We start from the raw sequence: 24,278 nt of genomic DNA on the forward strand, positions 1-24,278 counted from the left end.
TCTTAATCCCGAATATTTCCTACACAAAAAAGGGATGAGTTTCGTTTCACAAATATCAACGCTTTTCAAGATATTTTAAGTTCAATAAGTGCGTGCGTATCAAAATCTCCTGATTTTTGAAAGGAATGTGTGGGTTACTATTTATAACATTATAACCAACAGATTTCGTACCTTGCTGTACCTGATCTATCCGACACCAAAGTTTTGTGTCGAATAGATCAGGAGTATATAAGCTGACTTGTGGCTCTTGTCCAAAACTGTATATTTCCAACGAATTAAAGAACATAGGAGTAGTTTTGTAAATAGAAAGACCAATTCCACATTTGCAAACCATCTTTTAGCAGAAGGACATGAGTTCAATCATGAGTACGAGGTGTTACATTTAGAAGAGAAGAGTTTGAAACTTAATCTTCTAGAATGTTTAGAAATCAATAGATTCAGGAATTCGGGTAATTTACTGAATGAACAATTAGAACTCAATAACTCTCCATTACTGAATATATTTTTTCAAATGTGAAAATGGAACATAAGTGCAGGTAATTAAATTGGTTAAAAAGTCAGGTAAAATATTAGCTACTTAAAATTCAGGTACTTCGTTTACAGGTACTTTGATTTCAGGTACTCCATAAACTATATATATATATATATTTAGTATTGAATGTGTAGAATTACTTGAAAGACACGCCAGATGGAGCCATTGTATGGCGAAACACATGTTGCGTTTTAGTAAAACAATTTAGTGAAAATCTCACAATAAAGTGTTTTTGGAATACGTTAGTTATGGATTTTCATCCAGTATCGGCCGATTCCATCATATAGATATCAATCATCTCAGTGATATATATTCCTATCTTTTGACGTTGGATAAAAATCCATAAAACAATATTTCAGTGAATTTATCAAATCTAGCATCAATAGAATAATGTACTCTATATTTTTAATCCAAATGTAATTATCCTAAATTCACTTTTAAAATCTACACACAGGTAGAAATTTCCAAGAATTCTTTACAATTTAAAGTTGGCAACAGCTTTTATCACTATAACCACGAACATATGTCATGTCACTGGGAATTCTAGGTCTTCTAACCGCAAATGTGCGGTTGACTTCTGTTGTTGACTCCGTGGGTATGTGTTGTTTCCTGCTTTCGGCAAAGAAGTGTTGCCCATCTTTACACTTGGCTGCACCGCGCTGATGAGGGCAATAGCCAGAAAAACGTGTCTGCGGTTTGCCCCCCTTTTTTGGAGTGTTGTGTCCACGAATTGTTTCATTTTTGATATATATATATATATATATATATATATATATATATATATATATATATATATATATATGTATATATATATATATATGTATATATATATATATATATATATATATATATATATATATATATATATATATATATATATATATATATATATATATATATATATATATATATATATATATATACACACACCATTCTATCATTTTGGCAACGATACATTGGTTTTACCATCAATTTGACGTTACACAACGGTGTGGCGTCAGTATATCGACGCCACACTGTTTTTGTTTAATAAATTTTGTTTCGAGTGAGATAGAAACACTGTTTTTACCGCATTCGAACCAGATGTGACTCCAAATTGTTGGACCCAAATACCACCTATCTAACTCTCATTAGTGTAAAGTAATTTGATGTTTTCGTGTGTGCCCAAATGATAGTAGAATGTAAAAATTCATACATAATTAGTTTGGGGTTTATCCACATTGGCGCTGTTATAGATGTATATCCAGCTTTCACTCTATCGACATTTTGGCATCGAAAGTCTGGCAACACCGTATATTAATATTTGGTCGATCTCGAAATCTTATTACTCTTCGAGTAATTTTTAGTGAATAACATTTCAACCTCAAGATATATAGCTATATACAAATGGGATTACTTACTATCATTATGGCATCAAGATACACCACTGTTATAGTAATAAAATGAAGGAAAACGTAATTCAGTTACATTGTGGCAGTTCGCCACTTAGTCATGTTTTGTCGTATTTATTAAATAAAATCGAATAAAGTAATATAAAGTAGATCGTATTATAAACAAAGGCTTATTTAAATTTCCACCACTTTTCAATGAAAAAATGTTTTTATTTAGCGATGACGGCCGTTTCAAGTTATCATGAAACGGCCGTCATTATTGATAATTCATGAAAACAGTTTTATTTATATTAACAAGTAGACCTTTATTTATGCACTATTGTGAAAATTCATCAGCAGTTTTATTTGCAGCTTGAACAGAGAGGATAAGTTCATTTTCTGCTACTATTTGATAGGTATCATCATCATATATTATTGTATTTTGTGGAGAAGCTGGTTGTGATTTTATTTCATCTATTACCACTATTTGCGACCTTTGACATAAATATGATGCTACCCATTCATTGGCTACTCCTCTTATTCCCATTCTATACAGTTTCTCAAGTAATAAACTGTGGTCAACTGTATCGAATGCAGGGGATAGATCAAAGAATGAACCAATTGAAATTTTTTTATCATTAAGGTTTTTGTAGATGTTGTCACACATTTCGAATATGGCAGATGATGTTGATTTTTGCTGTCTAAAACCATGTTTACATTCTGGTATGAGTTTATAGTGTTCAACAAATTTACAAAGTAATAGGCAAATAATAGGCATCGTCGATAAATTTGGCAATTTGCGATTGCAAACAGATATTTCTATAGTTGGTTACATCATTTTTGGAGCCCTTGTTTTTATATGGGTATAGACTTTGATGTTTTCAGTGTTTCTGGATATATGCCGTCACATAAAGATTTATTCCTGAGGCTGTAGTTTTAGTGGTTTTATTAATGATTTTTTGGATCTCTATATGTGATGTTGGATATAAAAATAAGCTGTTGTATGAGAAAGGAGATAGTTTCAATTCATTTGTATTAGGTTGACTTGTTTTTATGTCAATGAAAAATGTATTGAGAAGGTTACTTATTGTTGTTTTATCTGTAGTAGTATTACCATTGATTGTTAGTTCTAAAGTATCATTAATTTTCATTTTATTCTTATTTTCATTGATAATTTTCTAACTTTCCTTATTAATATTTTTTGCATTTATAATTCTGTTAGATTCTTAGTGCAAACGCATTATGTACGCATTATGATACTGATATGTAGATAGAACGCATTGAAACATTCGTTCAAATCAGTTGAAAATATCAACTGATTTGAACGAATGTTATATGTATACATCTTCCCAAGTTTCGTTTGCCAGCACAGTAATACAACGTCTCTCTTTCAACACAAAATCTAAAGTGAACTATAATATTCTCTGAATGCAGTCACTTCAAAACAGAAAAGTACTCCCACCACACTGGCGAAAAATGATAGTTTGTAAGCAGACTGCAATTTGTAGTAAGATTTCAATAGGTTTTCATAAATTATGACGTCCTAATGATGGTAAAATATCTTTAAATTGATTACATACACGATTGCTACAAATGTTACATGAATTGAACTTTTAAAAAATTTGTTTTTACATTGAGTTCATAATGATAGTACATGTGCAAATGAGACGCCAAAATCATATCTCTTGTCAATGCTGAAAAATTGGCAACCTTGCATGACGCCAGAATGTTTCCTTATGGAATGATTTTTTGTACAGAAGTCAAAATTCACCTTGGAGTGAAATATATAAATATACATAAAGTATGAGATAAAAAGATGCCGACAACAGTGTGGGGTCTAAAAAAAATCGCTGAATCTATATACACGGTTAGTTTTTTAATAAACGTACTCCTTCTAGGTGACGCCAGATTACCGTTTTATGTACGGACGTCAAAATGATAGAATGGTGTATATATATGTATATATATATATATATATATATATATATATATATATATATATATATATATATATATATATATGTATATATATATATATATATATATATATATATATATATATGTCTCACTTCTCATGGAAACACCCCCGTTTCTTCCGTAATATTCGAGGTAGAACGATGAAACTCTCTGGACTGATGGAAATGCTCAAAAAGCACCCACCACTTGGATGGGGTTGGCCAAAGTGATATACATTGTTCGCCACTCGCGATGGAACACCCCATTTTTACGGTAAAATATATTAGGGGGCAAAATAGGCTCAAAATTCCTTCAGATCCGTGATCAGGACTACCAACTAACTACGATTACACTTTTTTCCTGAAAAAATTTCAGTCCTGAAAAATCCGAATTTGTCTCATTTCTTATGGAAACACCCCCGTATCTTCCGTAATATTCGAGGTGGAACGATGAAACTCTCAGGACTGATCGAAATGCTCAAAATGCACCTACCACCTGAATGGGGTTGGCCAAAGTGATATACACTGTCCACCACTCGCGATGGAACACCCCATTTTTACGGCAAAACATATTAGGGGGCAAAATAGGAAAAAAAGTCAGTCCTGAAAAATCTGAACTTGCTACACTTCTCATGGAAACACCCCCGTATCTTCCGTAATAATTGAATTAGATTTTTTTTTTGGTTTTGACATCAAAACATGAACGAAATTGTTTAAGAGAAACTCGACTTTTGTTTTCACATAAATAATTTATTTCTTATTTTGTTGTCAGGAAAGTTATTCCTTCTCAAAAAGAGATAAAATGGTAATTTTGTAAGAGGAACGGAAACATGTAATCAGTGAGATTTTAGGATAGTTAATGTTAGTTCATATTCTCATTTTTCCATTATTCAAAAAAAAACAAGGATATTTTGTGGAGAAAAATGTTATGTAGTTCAAAATTCTTTCGAAGTACTACTTTCAAAATCACATTTTCAATTAAAAAACAAAATAATCTATTTCAAATGATTTAACTGTTGACAATTTTATATTTTCGTGCCTTCTATGAAATTTCACTCCAATCAAACACATTTTTCTATGCGCCTTCTATTATTTCCACCAACTCTTCTCATTTCTCTAGGTGTGATTTCTCTACACGCTTGTATAATTCTTGCACAGAGATCTTCCTTATTTGTTGGGCTATCCATATAAACTTCATTTTTCAAGTTTCCCCATAAATAAAAATCCAGTGGAGTTAAATCTGAGGATCGTGGTGGCCATACTACGAGAGGGCTATTGGGTCCTATCCATTTCATAGGTAGATTCCTATTCAACCAAACCCTTGTTATGCCATTATTGTGAACTGGTGAACCATCTAACTGAAAAATCATGCTGTGTCTCACATCCAAAGGTAGTTCTTCCAACACATCGGAAAATGCATTGTACGAGAAAATCAACGAATAGTCATCCGTTTGAATTTTGATTAAAAAAAAATGGCCCGATAATATTTTCGTTCAGAATACCACACCACACATTAACTTTCTGAGATATTTGGTTTCTACAATTCACCACCCAATTTGGATTTTGTTCAGCCCAAAACCTCATGTTCTGGGAAGATACAATACCATTCGTGGTAAAGGTAGCCTCATAAGTATAAGATATACTTTAAAAAATTCCTGTCATTAAGATAATTTCCCTGCATCCATAAACAATACTCCATACGGCGGATTTCATCTCCTTCGTGCAAAGTATGTTAACATTTGGGTTTGAACGCATGCATTTTATGCCTCTTTAAACACCTCCATATTTTACTGCGGCTCATATTGAGTTGAATCGATAAGTTTCTCAAACTCATTCTAGGATCAGCTTGATGAGCTGCCAATATCGTATCATCATCAATATGATGTTTTACAATTTTTCTGTCCTTTGTTACTTGGCCGGTGCTCACGAATGAATTATATATTTTATGTACAGGGAACAGGGTGTACAGCTACCTCTAGCGGGTGTTTTCCATTAAATTCAGCGGCCGCTTCACGATAAAACCTCACCCCTTTACCAACAATTAAAACAATTTCAATTTTTGCTTGAAGTGACAGATGTGCCATATTGAACTTTGTCAGTCAAAATGAGCTGATATCAGTTGAAATGGGAACTTCAGAAATATTAAAATATGAATAGGAACTCACGAACAGAAAACAATTGGAAGAACAATATCCAACACAAATACAGGAACAATAAACACAATGGGAACAAAAACACGGTAGAAACAACAGGAACAACGGTGATTCAAAGAACAACAATAATAGAAACAACAAATGCAATGAAAACTGGTCTGGGGGTTGATACAACAAAATATTTCAACAATATTGTCAGGTTGACAATAAATATCAATATGCAACTGTTTTCCATGGTGATTTCATACCTCCGCATGATTCAATGAAACTGATGTAATTCAATCCCTTCGAATGATTTCAGACAACAATTCAGCAAGTCGGTAAAATAATCTAAATTCTATCTGTTCACCGAGTGCGATTTTTTCTTTGAAAATTAACAGTTGTTTCGGTGTTGCAATGAATATGAAGATTAATTTTGTTTCGGGTGGTAAAATGTTTCCTCAATATTTCGATAAAGGACCCCGCACATTTCTTATGAGAAATGGCTTGCCTTGAATGTTGCCGAAAATTCGATATGTTGCAATTCTTGACGTGCTGATCGAAAGTGTCCACAGCCAAAGCTCAGAATTGTACAGTTTTCGAGATGTGAACCTTTGAATATGGAATTTTTTCCATTTTTTTGCAGTTTTTGCTCATCAATCGAAAGCTCTCACTTCTGGTTGGGATAGAATTTGGATGTTCAGCAACCAGAATTTGTTTTACGGATAATCTTCTTCAGTTATAATAGATGCCGCCATCGATAATTTTTCATAAACTGCTTCACACTATCTCGATAATCTGAGTATGTGGTGCTGTGACATTTTCCTCAGATAGGCTCAAAATGAATGATAGCATCTCACAGCATCTGTATTTTCCATGCCTAAGAGTACTCTCCAGATAGAATGAAGGGGTTCAGGTATTGGAAGCGAACTATTTTGCGCCGTAATATGTTTTACCGTAAAAAGGGGTGTTCCATCGGGAGTGGCGGACAGTGTATATCACTTTGGCCAACCCCATTCAAGTGGTAGGTGCATTTTGAGCATTTCCATCAGTCCTGAGAGTTTCATCGTTCCACCTCGAATATTACGGAAGATACGGGGGTGTTTCCATAAGAAGTGAGACAAATTCGGATTTTTCAGGACTGAAATTTTTTCAGAAAAAAAGTGTATCAGTAAGTTGGTAGTCCTGATCACGAATTTGAAGGAATTTTGAGCCTATTTTGCCCCCTAATATGTTTTACCGTAAAAATGGGGTGTTCCATCGCGAGTGGCGGACAGTGTATATCATTTTGGCCAACCCCATCCAGGTTGTAGGTGCATTTTGAGCATTTTCATCAGTCCTGAGGGTTTCATCGTTCTACCTCGAATATTACGGAAGATACGGGGGGTGTTTCCATGAGAAGTGAGACACACTGTATATAATCGACAAAAGTTAATGCAGTCAAGCTGCTGGAAAATAATTCCATGAAAATCAAAATAAAAATAGATGAGTACTTCCTGATTATTCCCATATTGATTTCAATTTAAGAGCCACCGGTAGACAGCTGTTTCAGCCTATTGGGCATCGTCAGTACCGGGCAGGCGGTCCTCGATTGAAGACAAAATGTGAAAAACTAAAAAAGCACTGCGTAATAACTGCGTAAACGCAAGTGAAACATAAGTGGAACCACCTATTGGTGTGACACTCAAGTCAACTTCCCAAGTTTTTATGTCAGTGTTGGTGGTTTGACCAATCAACCGACAACTTCGGTAGCAGAAATTTGGGAAGCTAACCTGAAATGTCATCGGAAAACGAATCCATATGTTTCTAGAAATGATATGAAATCGACAAAAGTTAATGCAGTCAAGCTGCTGAAAAATAATTCCATGAAAATCAAAAGAAAAATAGATGAGTAGTTCCTGATTGTTTCCATATTGATTTCAATTCAAGAGCCATATATATATATATATATATATATATATATATATATATATATATATATATATATATATATATATATATATATATATATATATATATATATATATATATATATATATATATATGGCTCTTGAAATATGGAAACAATCAGGAAGTACTCATCTATTTTTCTTTTGATTTTCATGGAATTATTTTTCAGCAGCTTGACTGCATTAACTTTTGTCGATTTCATATCATTTCTAGAAACATATGGATTCGTTTTCCGATGACATTTCAGGTTAGCTTCCCAAATTTCTGCTACCGAAGTTGTCGGTTGATTGGTCAAACCACCAACACTGACATAAAAACTTGGGAAGTTGACTTGAGTGTCACACCAATAGGTGGTTCCACTTATGTTTCACTTGCGTTTACGCAGTTATTTCTATCAAGTGCTTTTTTGGTTTTTCACATTTTGTTCTGACCCGTTTGTCCTTCTACTTCAATCGAGGACCGCCTGCCCGGTACTGACGATGCCCAATAGGCTGAAACAGCTGTCTACCGGTGGCTCTTAAATTGAAATCAATATGGGAATAATCAGGAAGTACTCATCTATTTTTATTTTGATTTTCATGGAATTATTTTCCAGCAGCTTGAATGCATTAACTTTTGTCGATTATATACAGTGTGTCTCACTTCTCATGGAAACACCCCCCGTATCTTCCGTAATATTCGAGGTAGAACGATGAAACCCTCAGGACTGATGAAAATGCTCAAAATGCACCTACAACCTGGATGGGGTTGGCCAAAATGATATACACTGTCCGCCACTCGCGATGGAACACCCCATTTTTACGGTAAAACATATTAGGGGGCAAAATAGGCTCAAAATTCCTTCAAATTCGTGATCAGGACTACCAACTTACTGATACACTTTTTTTCTGAAAAAATTTCAGTCCTGAAAAATCCGAATTTGTCTCACTTCTTATGGAAACACCCCCGTATCTTCCGTAATATTCGAGGTGGAACAATGAAACTCTCAGGACTGATGGAAATGCTCAAAATGCACCTACCACTTGAATGGGGTTGGCCAAAGTGATATACACTGTCCGCCACTCCCGATGGAACACCCCTTTTTACGGTAAAACATATTACGGCGCAAAATAGTTCGCTTCCAATACCTGAACCCCTTCATTCTATCTGGAGAGTACTCTTAGGCATGGAAAATACAGATGCTGTGAGATGCTATCATTCATTTTGAGCCTATCTGAGGAAAATGTCACAGCACCACATTCTCAGATTATCGAGATAGTGTGAAGCAGTTTATGAAAAATTATCGATGGCGGCATCTATTATAACTGAAGAAGATTATCCGTAAAACAAATTCTGGTTGCTGAACATCCAAATTCTATCCCAACCAGAAGTGAGAGCTTTCGATTGATGAGCAAAAACTGCAAAAAAATGGAAAAAATTCCATATTCAAAGGTTCACATCTCGAAAACTGTACAATTCTGAGCTTTGGCTGTGGACACTTTCGATCAGCACGTCAAGAATTGCAACATATCGAATTTTCGGCAACATTCAAGGCAAGCCATTTCTCATAAGAAATGTGCGGGGTCCTTTATCGAAATATTGAGGAAACATTTTACCACCCGAAACAAAATTAATCTTCATATTCATTGCAACACCGAAACAACTGTTAATTTTCAAAGAAAAAATCGCACTCGGTGAACAGATAGAATGTGTATATATATATATATATATATATATATATATATACATACATATATATATATATATATATATATATATATATATATATATATATATATATATATGTAAACGGTCATTTGTCAGCCCGTAGAATATACGATGTGAACTCTGGTCAGCCCTCGGAAACGTCGGTCGTCCCGGTTTCGGGCTCACCAACGTGTCCCACTGTATATAGTGTTTTTTGAACATGTTATCATGTGAAATGACGTTTAGCAAATTTTCGGTTGGGCCGACCATTACACCATATACACATAGCTGATACACCACCTACTTTCACAAAACTTCGCCAGGAGGCGTGGCTGTGTAATTGTATACACCTGATGTGAATAGTGTCTTTGTGAGCCCAGGTTCATACGAACACTCTCAATGGATAGCATGTTGGTCAGCCCACAATCGGGCAACGCTGCACTTGCATTTCATGATTCTAACTAGATTGTCGTGGTGCAGAAATTCGATAATAGAAATGGAAAATTTTTTGAGAGATGTAGAATTTTATGAAAAAGTTCCTGTTTTGTATGTTTTTTGTACAAGCGTTCGTGGGCGTGCATCACCCTATATCTATACAAGCAATTTAGATCAGGAATTGTTTCGCATATAAAAGTTTTATCAGAGCTTCGTAACATATTCACTTGTAGAAAAATGCTTGATCTGAACTCATACTTTCCCACATTCGACTACTTACCCGAAATCAGCTTTTTCGGATAACGGTGTCGAGTACGGAAATGTACTGTTTTCGTTCTAGTTAGGATAATAATAATATAATTACTAACAGTGCGTTATTCCATTTAGCTTGTCGAAGCAATTTTAATCTCTGCACTATCTTAGATACAAAAATTTGAATATGTTATAAGTTGAAAATATCAATATAGTGTTCGGAATCACACGTTAAAATGTAAGACCTCGTTAATCTATAGCTAGTACAAGTTTATACTTCTGAGGGTTGTCGTTCGTAGGGGTGCGACAGACATATTTTAAACCGTTTCCTGTTTGTATTTTCAAATGTAGATTTTCAAATTCTAATTATTTGGCATGGACGCCTCAACAGAAATCGCGTTGTGTAAATCAATTTTAGACATTAAGCAGGAAACTTCGGATTTGACTTTGAAATTGTAGATTTGAAAACCTGACTGCACAAAAATAATCGAAGTGTGACTGAGTAGAAATGAGTAGATGAAAAATGACATTTTTTTCACAAACGATAAATCTAAAATGTGATGAATGATCTGTTAATGAATTTATTGAGAAATGAATAGTGAATATCCAGAATGTCTACAGTTTCAATAAATTCTATATAAAAATCCGCAGCAGCACTACGGACTTCCGATATATAATTTAGTTCAAAAATTAGGTAAAAATCGCACTAAGTATGTTTTCTATGACGAAACGAAATTCTGAGTGACTAGCATATAAGGTAAGATATAATTTGTGAAACAGATATTAGTAATAAGTTTCAATTCTCTTTTTCTTAGCGATAGTTTTTTCGAAAACTCCCTTTCAGTTTTTGGAGGTATGATGTTGTTCAGGTTGAACATAATGAAGTGGAGATTAAACCAATGTTTTTTTATTATGTTGACTGTTCATGACGATGAATACGTCATATCATCATCGATTATAACCTGCAGCAGACATTTCAATCAAAATAAAAAAGACTTGGAATATTTCAGCACAGAAAAAATTTGATCAGGTTGAATAAACATTTATTTGAATGGAGTATTATTCTTCAATTTGAGAACTGCTGACAAAAATTGTTCGGTAAACTAATAAACACGTAGTATGAAAAAAAAACATAATTTCTAATGAAATGAAACTACAACATGGGTAAAAAAATATCAAATGAAAATTATTAATATTATTTCTTCTTTCTATAACAACAGTAAACGTATTCTTTGATTGCAGCCCAGTTTCTATTTTTTAATAATGATGAATATTTCTTTTCCTTATATTTTAGATACAAACAAGAACTAATTCAATTCTAGCACTTCTTTTTTTTTCGGAGCGAAAAACTTTTTGACTATATTTCGTTCTGCTCCTTAGACCAAGTTTGTTTTTGAGAAGGTTTTATTGTTTTCAAAACTGTGCGTGTCTGATAATCTGAAATGAGATCAGTGTGTTGAAAAACTCTATCAAGATATCAAACGGGTTGAAAATGGATCCAAAAATGAATGATAAAAATAAAAAATGGAAGGACGATACTGAAAAGTGATTTGACTCATTTCCAACCTATACTCAGAGATACGGATGATTCCAAAACAGCTCAAAATATAAATAATTGATTGCATATAGGGAATTTTTTTTAAAAGGAGCCACGTTCAATATCTCCATATATAAGACAGTAATGTAAATTTCCCGAAACACCTGATTTTTGTGAAATAATATAAGGTATCGCTAAGATGCGTACACACTCCTCTTCAAAATATCAAACAAAATAACCCCATATATGCCATCTATTGGATAGGTGATTTTATCAGGAATTCAACGATGATTTTTCAGGGTTGATTTCTAATTTACTGTGAAGAAGGACATTGAAGTATAAGTGAATGACTTTTTAGATTAATTGATACAATCTCTCACAAAAACGTATACAACAATTATTTCTATTGTCAAGTTCCTAACAGAAAACAACTTTTGTCGCGTTGAAATATATCTGTCGGATTTTTGGCAAAGTTTCTCACACAAAACACTTCAAAATACTTTCTGAAACTCACAGCCAAAACTGTTCCACTGAACAGTTTTATAAAAACGCGACACGTGTTTCGCCATACAATGGCTTCTTCGGGCGTATCTTTATCTACTATATTTTACAAATTTAATGCTTGGTATACCTAATTTTAAAATTTAAAGTACCTACATTTCAAGTACTTGAGTTTGTAATGGATTAAATGACCTGAGCTTATGTCCCAGTCCCCACATTTGAAAAATATTCAGTAACGGTTATTCAATTCTAATTGATCATTTAGTTAGTTACCCGAATTCTTGAATCTATTGATTGCTTGACATTTTAGAAGATTGAATTTCAAACTCTTCTCTTCTAAATATAACATGTCATATTCATGACTGAACTCATGTACTTCTGCTAAAACGTGGTTTGCAAATGTGAAATTGGTCTTTCTATTCACAAAATTACATCTAAGCTTTTAATTCTTTGGAAAATAATCTCCCTGTTTGGCCATTATACAGTTTTGGGCAAGAGCCACAACTCAGCTGATATACTCCTGATCTATCCGATACCGAAGTTTTATCTTTATTGTTTTTAATAAATGCACTTACACTATTATTCGGACTATTACTATTTCTGTGAGCTAAGTTTACGCAGTCTTTCTTCAAAAAAATATTATTGGTTGGTTCAGCCAAAAATGACAATGTCTCATAACTGACGTTATCGCATCTTGAATTTGGGTAGATATGGTCCATGGCTTGCTTTCGTAGTTTTTGTTTGATTTGTTTGATCAAACTCAGCTCTCTCTGGAAATTATTCAATAGTCTATGAAGATTATTATTGAATGCAGCAACTTTATGCTGGTAAGAGTGCGTAGAGGAATTATGTATGATAATGTCCGTGTAAGATGGTTTGTGGAAAATTGCAAATTCATGTTCATTGTTATTTTTTGTAATGGTTGAGTCAAGGTAATTTAATGAATTATTTACCTTCCTCTCAGTGTAAATTTTATTGACGGGTGGATGGAATTGACATATTCAACGAACTTGCCTACTTGCTTTTCTGTAATGATTTCATTATTCACTAGTGATAAATGGATATCGTAATGCTTGAAGAAATACATGCATAATGAATATTTAATACAACAGTCCTGAACAAACTGTAACGTCTATTTGATAAAAAAAAATTGATGAGCTTCCGTGAAGTATCATATTTATTCTAATACTTGCTACTTTCTACACACATTCACATCAAATCGATATACCAAATTTGGAACATCCATTCGAACTAAAAATGAAAACATAGGAAAATAATATTTCATTTGAGTTAGGAATTGGAAAACAGTGAATTACTTAAAATTAAGTAGATTCTATGATATTTATTTGTGATCGTCATATACCTATATATTCTCTAATTATTCTCTAAGTATACCAAAATATTGGCAAGCCAATTAACAAAATAGCATTAGGACCATTGCAAAGATCGTAACGGTTCTCAAAGAGTTTCGCGCCAAAATAGTTAACGCGTGTCAAACAATTGCAGATTTCGTAGGAATACTGAAACTTTAATGAAATGAATAAAAACACTTTTGTCTAATTACGTATATTTGATTTTATTTATATGACCGTTTTCGAGTTTGACCCCATTACCAAGTATTACCTTACCTATAAATTTCGTCGCCGCTGATATATACCATTCTTTTTTGAAGAGAAATTTTGATGATCATAGTATCCTCCATTTCATAAATTTATTATCGGATGAAAAGTGCAATTTTCTATACTTCACTGAATTTGACTTCGATACTAAATTTTCCCATTTTCATGATGTTTTTCTTCAAGCTTTTAATATATCCTTTCCTTAACAGCTTGAAAAAATTAAACAAAATCAAAATTCAAGTAGACACAAACCATGGATTACTAAGGATATCGTTGAAGAAGGTATATTACTCAGAGATATTTATAATTTGAACAAGAGCCAAACCAATGTACATTTATTGGGTCAATATAAGCAACTCTTAAAAAATCATAGACAAAAAATTGTGCTCTCAAAAAGTCAATACTTTAATAATCAATTCCTCAAGGCTCAACATAAATCTGAAGCTGCCTGGTCTATCATCAGGAAAAATACTATTATAAACGATTCATCTGAGACATTGGCGATGGTGTACTTGTTGACGATGGTCCGGTATATCTCAAGCATTTAGTAGTTATTTTGTCGATTCAGTGGAGTCATTAGTAAAAAATACTGCACCTGGTGGCATTGAAAATCGTTGTGTAAAAACTGAGTCTTTTCCTCTATCCAATAGATGAAACTGAACTCGTGGAAATAATTAAATTCGCATGTTCGAAAAATTCCAGTGGGGTTGATGAATTGCCAGGCAATGTTTTAATGAAGGCTGCTTTGAAAATAATGGAACCTCTGATTTATCTAATCAATTTATCTTTCTCTGAAGGTATTTTTCCTTCCCGACTTAAGCAAGCAATGGTCGTCCCAGTCTATAAAAAAAGCGATAAGCATGTAATATCGAACTACAGAGGTATTGCTTTACTATCTCCATTTTCGAAAATATTTGAAGAATCATATCAAAACTTGTGTCCTTTTTAAATAAATACAATATCGTATCTGACAACCAATATGGGTTTCAAGTGGGCTTGTCAACCCAGGATGCCATCCTTTCTCTACATAATCATGTATTATCAAACTTCGACAACGATGAAAAATCACTTAGTGTTCTTTTCGACTTGATACGAGCGTTTGATATCAGTCATCATGGTCTTCTTCTTGATGAACTGTTTGGCATGGGCGTTCGTGGTCCAAGTCTGAAATGGATTGAAACCTATTCAACTGGTCGTACACAGGTTGTTAAAGTTAGGCTTCAGACTGGGTCATTTTTCTCTCAATTTCGAAACGTTGTTACAGGTGTGCCCCAAGGTAGTGTTTTGGGGCCTACACTATTTATTTTATTTGTTAATGACCTTTCAAAAATTAATCATCCACAGTGCTCTATACAATTTGCTGATGACACATCTTTTACTGTCAGTGGTTCGGAATGTGAAACATTGTCAGTGAGAGCAAATGATGCTGTATTCAACATGCAAAATTATTGTTCTAAGAATGGCCTGATTCTAAATAATCTAGAAACCAACACCATTTTCTTTACAATTCAGGAAACTGATTGTAGCGTATTGGTTAGGTCTGAGATTAAAAATATTGAACAGGTAAACTATAAAAAATTTTTAGGAGTTTTTATTGATTCCCAACTCAATTGGAATCATCATGTTGATTTCATACTGAAGAAATTAGCGACACATTGTTTCGTTATATGGAATCTGCGTAATTTTGTGTCTATTGAAATTCTTAAAAGTTACTATTATGCATATATTTACTCTGCCCTCAATTACTGTATTATTTGTTTTGGCAACTGCAACAGAATCAGTGACTTCTTAATTTTCCAGAAAAAAATATTAGAACAATTTGTTTAAAAAAAAAACTCGATTCCTGTAAACCACTATTTGCAAAGTTGAATATATTAACTGTTACTTGCATGTATATTTTTAATTGCGTAATCTACGTTAAATCAAATTGCTCCAAGTTTTAGAACAGAGATGATACATGTCTTCTTTCGGGCTTCACCCTGAGAAAAAACTATAACATTTCAATTCCTAGTCATAAGTTAGCCAAGGTGACTAATGGACTCATATCATGTCAAAAAAACTGTACAACAAGCTCCCAATATCCATTAAAAAATAACTAGTGTAAAGCTCTCTAAACAAAAAGTTCGGAAAGTATTATGTGAAAAGGTATTTTATTCGCTTGATGAATTTTTTCAGTCTGATTTGGAATTTTAAATTTTAATTTTTGTACCCCTTTTATGGTCTGAATGTTATGTAATATATCATATAATTATGTTGTTTTATGATTGTGACCTCATTGTAATTGTACTGAGTTATGTGACTTTTTCCATGCCGTCCCTAGGTCTACGGAAATAAAGATTTTTTATTTGATTTGAAGTATTGAAAAAATACTTAATAATGCGGGGTCAAACCCGAAACTGGTCGTATACATGAAATCAACTAGTGGTACTTAGACAAAAGTGTTTTTATTCATTTCATCAAAGTGATCATGAATTACCACAAAATAAACAAGTAATCAATCATACATAATACAGAAACTATATGAAACATAAATAGTCAATAGTAACGGCATCTTTTTCTTTTCCTAATATATTTTTTCCGGTAAACTAACACATAGTTTACCTCTGAAAAACTGGATTTGCCAGGATTTTAAAAACACTTGATACCCTCACGATGAAATCCAATGATACACTGAAATGGATCGCGTTCCTGGTCAGCCCTTCGATGTGGCAGCATTGTAGGGCTGACCAATATGCTATTCATATAGCGATTTGTATAACTATGGGCTGACCAACAGCATGGGGCTGACAAAGGTTTAAAGGATATGTAAAATTTTTATTTTCAGAAAAAATCTACCCCTCTGATGGGCCTATTGATAAAATCATACCACTGAAGAGTATTCCGAAAAGTATATACCTAAATATATTCGGGAAGTGCTGGGTGGACCAACGCCCCGTTCATATACCGGGCTCACCAATATGCAATGAACAAATATATATATATATATATATATATATATATATATGTATGTATGTATATATATATATATACATATATATATAAATATATATATAAATATAATATATATATATATATATATATATATATATATATATATATATATATATATATATACATATATAGAAGAGGGTAGTCGTTGCTGACTAGTTAGGAATGGAACTAACAAATAGTGTTAACACTAATATATATATATATATATATATATATATATATATATATATATATATATATATATATATATATATATATATATATATATATATATACGTATATATATATATATATATATATATATAACCACCTATTGGTGTGACACCCAAGTCACACCAATAGGTGGTTCCACTTATGTTTCTCTTGCGTTTACGCAGCTATTTTTATCAAGTACTTTCTTGGTTTTTTCTCATTTTGTCTTCAATCGAGGACCGCCTGCCCGGTACTGACGATGCCCAATAGGCTGAAACAGCTGTATACCGGTGGCTCTTAAATTGAAATCAATATGGGAATGATCAAAGAGTACTTATCTATTTATTTTTTGATTTTCATGGAATTATTTTCCAGCAGCTTGACTGCATTAACCTTTCTAGATTTCATATCATTTCTAGAAACATGTGGATTCGTTTTCCGATGGCATTTCAGGTTAGCTTCCCAAATTTCTGCTACCGCAGTTGTCGGTTGATTGGTCAAACCACCAACACTGACATAAAAAACTTGGCAAGTTGACTTGGGTGTCACACCAATAGGTGGTTCCACTTATGTTTCTCTTGCGTTTACGCAGCTATTTTTATCAAGTACTTTCTTGGTTTTTTCTCATTTTGTCTTCAATCGAGGACCGCCTGCCCGGTACTGACGATGCCCAATAGGCTGAAACAGCTGTATACCGGTGGCTCTTAAATTGAAATCAATATGGGAATGATCAAAGAGTACTTATCTATTTATTTTTTGATTTTCATGGAATTATTTTCCAGCAGCTTGACTGCATTAACCTTTCTAGATTTCATATCATTTCTAGAAACATGTGGATTCGTTTTCCGATGGCATTTCAGGTTAGCTTCCCAAATTTCTGCTACCGCAGTTGTCGGTTGATTGGTCAAACCACCAACACTGACATAAAAACTTGGCAAGTTGACTTGGGTGTCACACCAATAGGTGGTTCCACTTATGTTTCTCTTGCGTTACGCAGCTATTTTTATCAAGTACTTTCTTGGTTTTTTCTCATTTTGTCTTCAATCGAGGACCGCCTGCCCGGTACTGACGATGCCCAATAGGCTGAAACAGCTGTATACCGGTGGCTCTTAAATTGAAATCAATATGGGAATGATCAAAGAGTACTTATCTATTTATTTTTTATATATATAAATATATATATATATATATATATATATATATATATATATATATATATATATATATATATATATATATAACCGGCCGTCAGGGGCGGTTTTTTTGATTTCACACCTGACATATTTCTTCATTTCCATTTCTTAACACCATACCAAAATATGAAGGTGGCAGAGTCTCTAATAAAAATATTGCTGGATCTGTACCGCCCTCGACGGCCGGTTTTTTGATTTCACATCTGACATATTTCTTCATTTCCATTTCTCAACTCTATACCAAAATATGAAGGTGGCAGTGTCTCTAATAAAAATATTGCTGGGTCTGTACCGCCCCCGACGGCCGGTTTTTTTATTTCACCTCGGCCATATATCTTCATTTCCATTTCTTTACACCATTCCTAAATATGAAAGTGGAAGGCTCTTTAATAAAAATATTGCTGGATCTGTACCGCCCCCGACGGCCGGTTTTTTATTTTAACACCTGACATATTCCTTCATTTCCATTTCTTAGCACTATACCAAAATATGAAGGTGGCAGAGTCTCTAATAAAAATATTGCTGGATCTGTACCGCCCCAGACGGCCGGTTTTTTGATTTCACACCTGACATATTTCTTCATTTCCATGTCTTAGCACTATACCAAAATATGATGGTGGCAGAGTCTCTAATAAAAATATAGCTGCATCTGTACCGCCCCCGACGGCCGGTTTTTTATTTTAACACCTGACATATTTCTTCATTTCCATTTCTCAGCACTATACCAAAATATGAAGGTGGCAGAGTCTCTAATAAAAATATTGCTGGATCTGTACCGCCCCCGACGGCCGGTTTTTTGATTTCACACCTGACATATTTCCTCATTTCCATTTCTTAGCACTATACCAAAATATGATGGTGGCAGAGTCTCTAATAAAAATATAGCTGGATCTGTACCGCCCCGACGGCCGGTTTTTTGATTTCACACCTGACATATTTCTTCATTTCCATTTCTTAACATATACCAAAATATGAAGGTGGCAGAGTCTCTAATAAAAATATTGCTGGATCTGTACCGCCCCCGACGGCCGGTTTTTTTATTCACTTCGTCCATATATCTCTATTTCCATTTCTTAACACCATTCCAAAATATGAAGGTGGCAGGTTCTCTAATAAAAATATTGCTTGATCTGTACCGCCCCCGACGGCCGGTTTTTCATTTTAACAACTGACATATTTCTTCATTTCCATTTCTTAGCACTATACCAAAATATGAAAGTGGCAGAGTCTCTAATAAAAATATTGCTGGATTTGTACCGCCCCCGACGGCCGTTTTTTTATTTTAACACCTGACATATTTCTTCATTTCCATTTCTCAGCACTATACCAAAATATGAAGGTGGCAGAGTCTCTAATAAAAATATTGCTGGATCTGTACCGCCCCCGACGGCCGGTTCTCTTTATTTCACCTCGGCCATATATTTTCATTTCCATCTCTTCACACCATTCCAAAATATGAAAGTGGAAGGCTCTCTAATAAAAATATGCTGGATCTGTACCGCCCCCGACGGCCGGTTTTTTATTTTAACACCTGACATATTTCTTCATTTCCATTTCTCAGCACTATACCAAAATATGATGGTGGCAGAGTCTCTAATAAAAATATAGCTGCATCTGTACCGCCCTCGACGGCCGGTTTTTTATTTTAACACCTGACATATTTCTTCATTTCCATTTCTCAGCACTATACCAAAATATGAAGGTGGCAGAGTCTCTAATAAAAATATTGCTGGATCTGTACCGCCCCTGACGGCCGGTTTTTTGATTTCACACCTGACATATTTCCTCATTTCCATTTCTTAGCACTATACCAAAATATGATGGTGGCAGAGTCTCTAATAAAAATATAGCTGGATCTGTACCGCCCCCGACGGCCGGTTTTTTGATTTCACACCTGACATATTTCTCATTTCCATTTCTTAACACTATACCAAAATACGAAGGAGGCAGAATCTCTAATAAAGATATTGCTCGATCTGTACCGCCCCCGACGGCCGGTTTTTTGATTTCACACCTGACATATTTCTTTATTTCCATTTCTTAGCACTATACCAAAATATGAAAGTGGCAGAGTCTCTAATAAAAATATTGCTGGATCTGTACCGCCTCCGACGGCTGGTTTTTTGGTTTCACACCTGACATATTTCTTCATTTCCATTTCTTAACACTATACCAAAATATGAAGGTGGCAGGGTCTCTAATAAAAATATTGCTGGATCTGTACCGCCCCTGACGGCCGGTTTTTTGATTTCACATCTGACATATTTCTTCATTTCCATTTCTTATTACTATACCAAAATATGAAGGTGGCAGAGTCTCTGATAAAAATATTGCTGGATCTGTACCGCCCCCGACGGCCGTTTTTTGATTTCACCTCTGACATATTTCTTTATTTCCATTTCTTAGCACTATACCAAAATATGAAGGTGGCAGAGTCTCTAATAAAAATATTGCTGGATCTGTACCGCCTCCGACGGCCGGTTTTTTAATTTCACACCTGACATATTTCTTCATTTCCATTTCTTAACACTATACCAAAATATGAAGGTGGCAGAGTCTCTGATAAAAATATTGCTGGATCTGTACCGCCCCCGACGGCCGGTTTTTTGATTTCACCTCTGACATATTTCTTTATTTCCATTTCTTAACACTTTACCAAAATATGAAGGTGGCAGAATCTCTAATAAAGATTTTGCTGGATCTCTACCACCCCCGACGGTCGGTTTTTTATTTCACACCTGACATATTTCTTCATTTCCATTTCTTAACACCATACCAAAATATGAAGGTGGCAGAGTCTCTAATAAAAATATTGCTGGATCTGTACCGCCCCCGACGGTCGGTTTTTTGATTTCACTGCTGACATATTTTTTCATTTCCAGTTGTCTCCACTATAACGAAATATGAAAGTGGCAGAGACTCTATTAAAAATATTGGTAAATTTGTACCGCCTCCGACGACCGGCTTTTTGATTTCGTCACTGCTATATTTCTTCGTTTCCTTTTGTTAACACTATAAACAAAATATGAAGGTGGCAGGGTGTCTGATTAAAATGTTGACAGAAGTATACCGCCCCCTGCTCGGATTTTTCGTTCAGTTTTCACTATTTTCTATAGTTTTCCGTCATTTCAAATATTCATGATGCCTTCAAAATACATTTTTCACTGTTTCGGGAAACATAATAGAAAATACGAAATATTGCTGAACTTTATTGCCAAAGTAACTAAGGTGAGAATTATTACCATTTCATCATCGACCAAAAGACTCAACCTTCTACTCTACTTTTACAAGAGACCGCGAGAAAAAAATATGAAATGTGCCTAAATAAGGATTTCTAACATTCAAGAAAAAATTTAATTATGACTGCAGTAAAATAATCACATTTTGTTGATTTCATAAAAGTTTACCCTATTATTTCCTGTTGAACAACACTCTTCTAGTCGACTTCCAATTGTCTGAAGAGTATGAAATTTGGCACACATATCAGGAACCAATGACAATACAAGAATTTCGTGATGAGAATGTAATAATAATAATAATAATAGTATAGTTTTCGACTCTGAACGAGGTGACTACAACTCTGTCACCGAGTTGGAACCCGTTCAGCAAAAAGCTCAGATAAAAGTCGCAAAGATCACCTTACTTCTGCGGAGACACAGGGATAAGCCAATGCATGGGGTCTTCTTCAATAATATTGAAGACCTTGGCTTATCAAAGCGCCTGACGTTCGCTTTTCTCAGGTCGAGTGGGCTGAAGTCGGAAACTGATGGGTTCATCATGGCTTGCCAGGATGGTGTCTTCAACACCTTAGTCTACCGCAGTCGCGTGATGGGTATAAAGGTTCCTGACACAAGGTGCAGGGCCTGCCGCGAGGCGCCCGAGACCCTAATGCACTTGCTATCAGCATGTCCAGCATATGCGGTCATGGCCTATATCCATCGATATAACGCGGCCCTAAGAGTGCCATATTACCATCTACGGCACTCTTACGGTATGACGAACACCAGTGTTGCCCTACGCTCCGGGGGATATTGAATCAGTTGTGGGAACGAGAAGTGCCGATTTATTGGAACTATTCTTTCCCCACCCTCAGGCTCATACAAGCTAATAAGCCTGATGTAGTCCTTCTCGACCACCAGACCAAAACGATATTTGTCGTGAAGTTTTCAGCTCTGGACGAGACGAATATCGTCAGAAAAGAGGAGGAAAAACGGATAAAATATCGAGATTTTCTCTTCGAACTCCGCAGACTCTATCCAGATCACTCTGTCAAGATGGTCGTTCTGATTATTGAGTCCTTGGTGGAATGATGTCTTCTCTACTCTCGAATCTCAAAATCATACCGCTTGCCGCACTAAGGCAGAAATCTAGCCGCACAGATGCAGAAGGCTGTCATTCTTGGCTCACTGCGTTGCTCAGGGCACATGATTCTCCGACCCCAATGATCACTTACCCCACGGTGTGGGGAGTGGTCATTGGTTGATTATGCTGGCGCGCCCTCCCGAATGTAATGTGGGCTTCGGGGATAGGGCCTGACCAGCGCACACTACGGTGAAAAAAAAAAATCATCTTGGAACAATTCGTTCCCCACCCTCAGGCTCATACAAGCTAATAAGCCTGATGTAGTCCTTCTCGACCACCAGACCAAAACGATATTTGTCGTGGAGTTTTCAGCTCCTGGCGAGACGAATATCTTCAGAAAAGAGGAGGAAAAACGGATGAAATATTAATATTTTCTCGTCGAACTCCGCAGACTCTATCCAGATCACTCTGTCAAGATGGTTGTTATGATTATTGAGTCCTTGGTGGAATGATGTCCTCTTTACTCTCGAATCTTAAAATCATACCGGCTTGCCGCACTAAGGCAGAAATCTTAGCCGCACAGATGCAGAAGGCTGTCATTCTTGGCTCACTGCGCTTGCTCAGGGCACATGATTCTCGGACCCAAAGATCACTTACCCCACGGTGTGGGGAGTGGTCATTGGTTGATAATGCTGACGCGTCCTCCCTAATGTATCGGGCCTCGGAGGATAGGTCCAGACCAGCGCACACTACGGTGAAAAAAAAAATAATCATCTAATAATGATGTCCTCGACCATCAAAGTAATACGATGTTCGTCATAGAGTTTTCGTCTCCTGGCGAAACGAACATCGCTTCGTCCGAAAAGATGAGGAAAAACGGACGAAATATCGAGACTTGCTCTTTGAATCCGCATGCTCTACTCAAACCATTCTGTAAAAATGGTGGTTCTGATCATATGGGTTCTTGGGGGAATGATGGACACGCTGCACTCCAATCTAAAAATCATACCGGTATGCCGTGATGCGGCAGAAATCTTAGCCGGAAGAATGCAGAAGGCCGTCATCCTTGGTTCACTACGGCTACTCTGGGCACATGATTCTGGACCCTGTAATCACTCATCCCACGGACGTGGGGGGGGTCGTTATCTGAGTTGAATGATCCAGTGGCGGTTTCCGAAGTATCGGGGTTCCGGAGCTAGGGCCTGACTGGGACACCCTTTTATGAAAAAAAAAATAATGATGTGAATTATCAATTATAAATTCCACCTGCTTTCAATCTTCCGAATAATCTAAATTTCGGCTTCCACATCAAGGACCGACAACAGTACAAAAATTTATTATTATTAATGTAATAATAATAATAATGTTAAGAATTTCGAAATTCAATTTTCAGCCACATCCAATTCTCCGAATAATCTAAAATTTGGCACACATATCAAAGACCAATGAAAATATAAGAATTTCCAGATATTTGTAGTTGAATAAGTGTTTGCGTATGTTATATGGATACTCATCAGTTGCTATGTAAGTTTTTCCTATATCGGGAAATTTTTGTAAACAAAATCCCTCAAAATGCCAACAATTTTCTAAATGCTTAAAGTATACTCATTGCAAGGTACGAAATCTGTTGG

General features: G+C 35.1%; 1 protein-coding gene across 2 annotated transcripts in view; it reads left to right on the forward strand.

Moving 5' to 3' along the window:
* The window catches only part of LOC111511924 (follistatin-related protein 5), a 673,378-nt gene that overhangs the window by 570,376 nt on the left and 78,724 nt on the right, over window positions 1-24,278 (forward strand). The gene's annotated exons all lie outside the window — the stretch shown is intronic.

Source organism: Leptinotarsa decemlineata, unplaced genomic scaffold (genome assembly GCF_025532065.1).
Source record: "Leptinotarsa decemlineata unplaced genomic scaffold, Ldec_3_MD MMD2_tig00026317_RagTag_RagTag, whole genome shotgun sequence".
Lineage (NCBI taxonomy): Eukaryota > Metazoa > Arthropoda > Insecta > Coleoptera > Chrysomelidae > Leptinotarsa > Leptinotarsa decemlineata.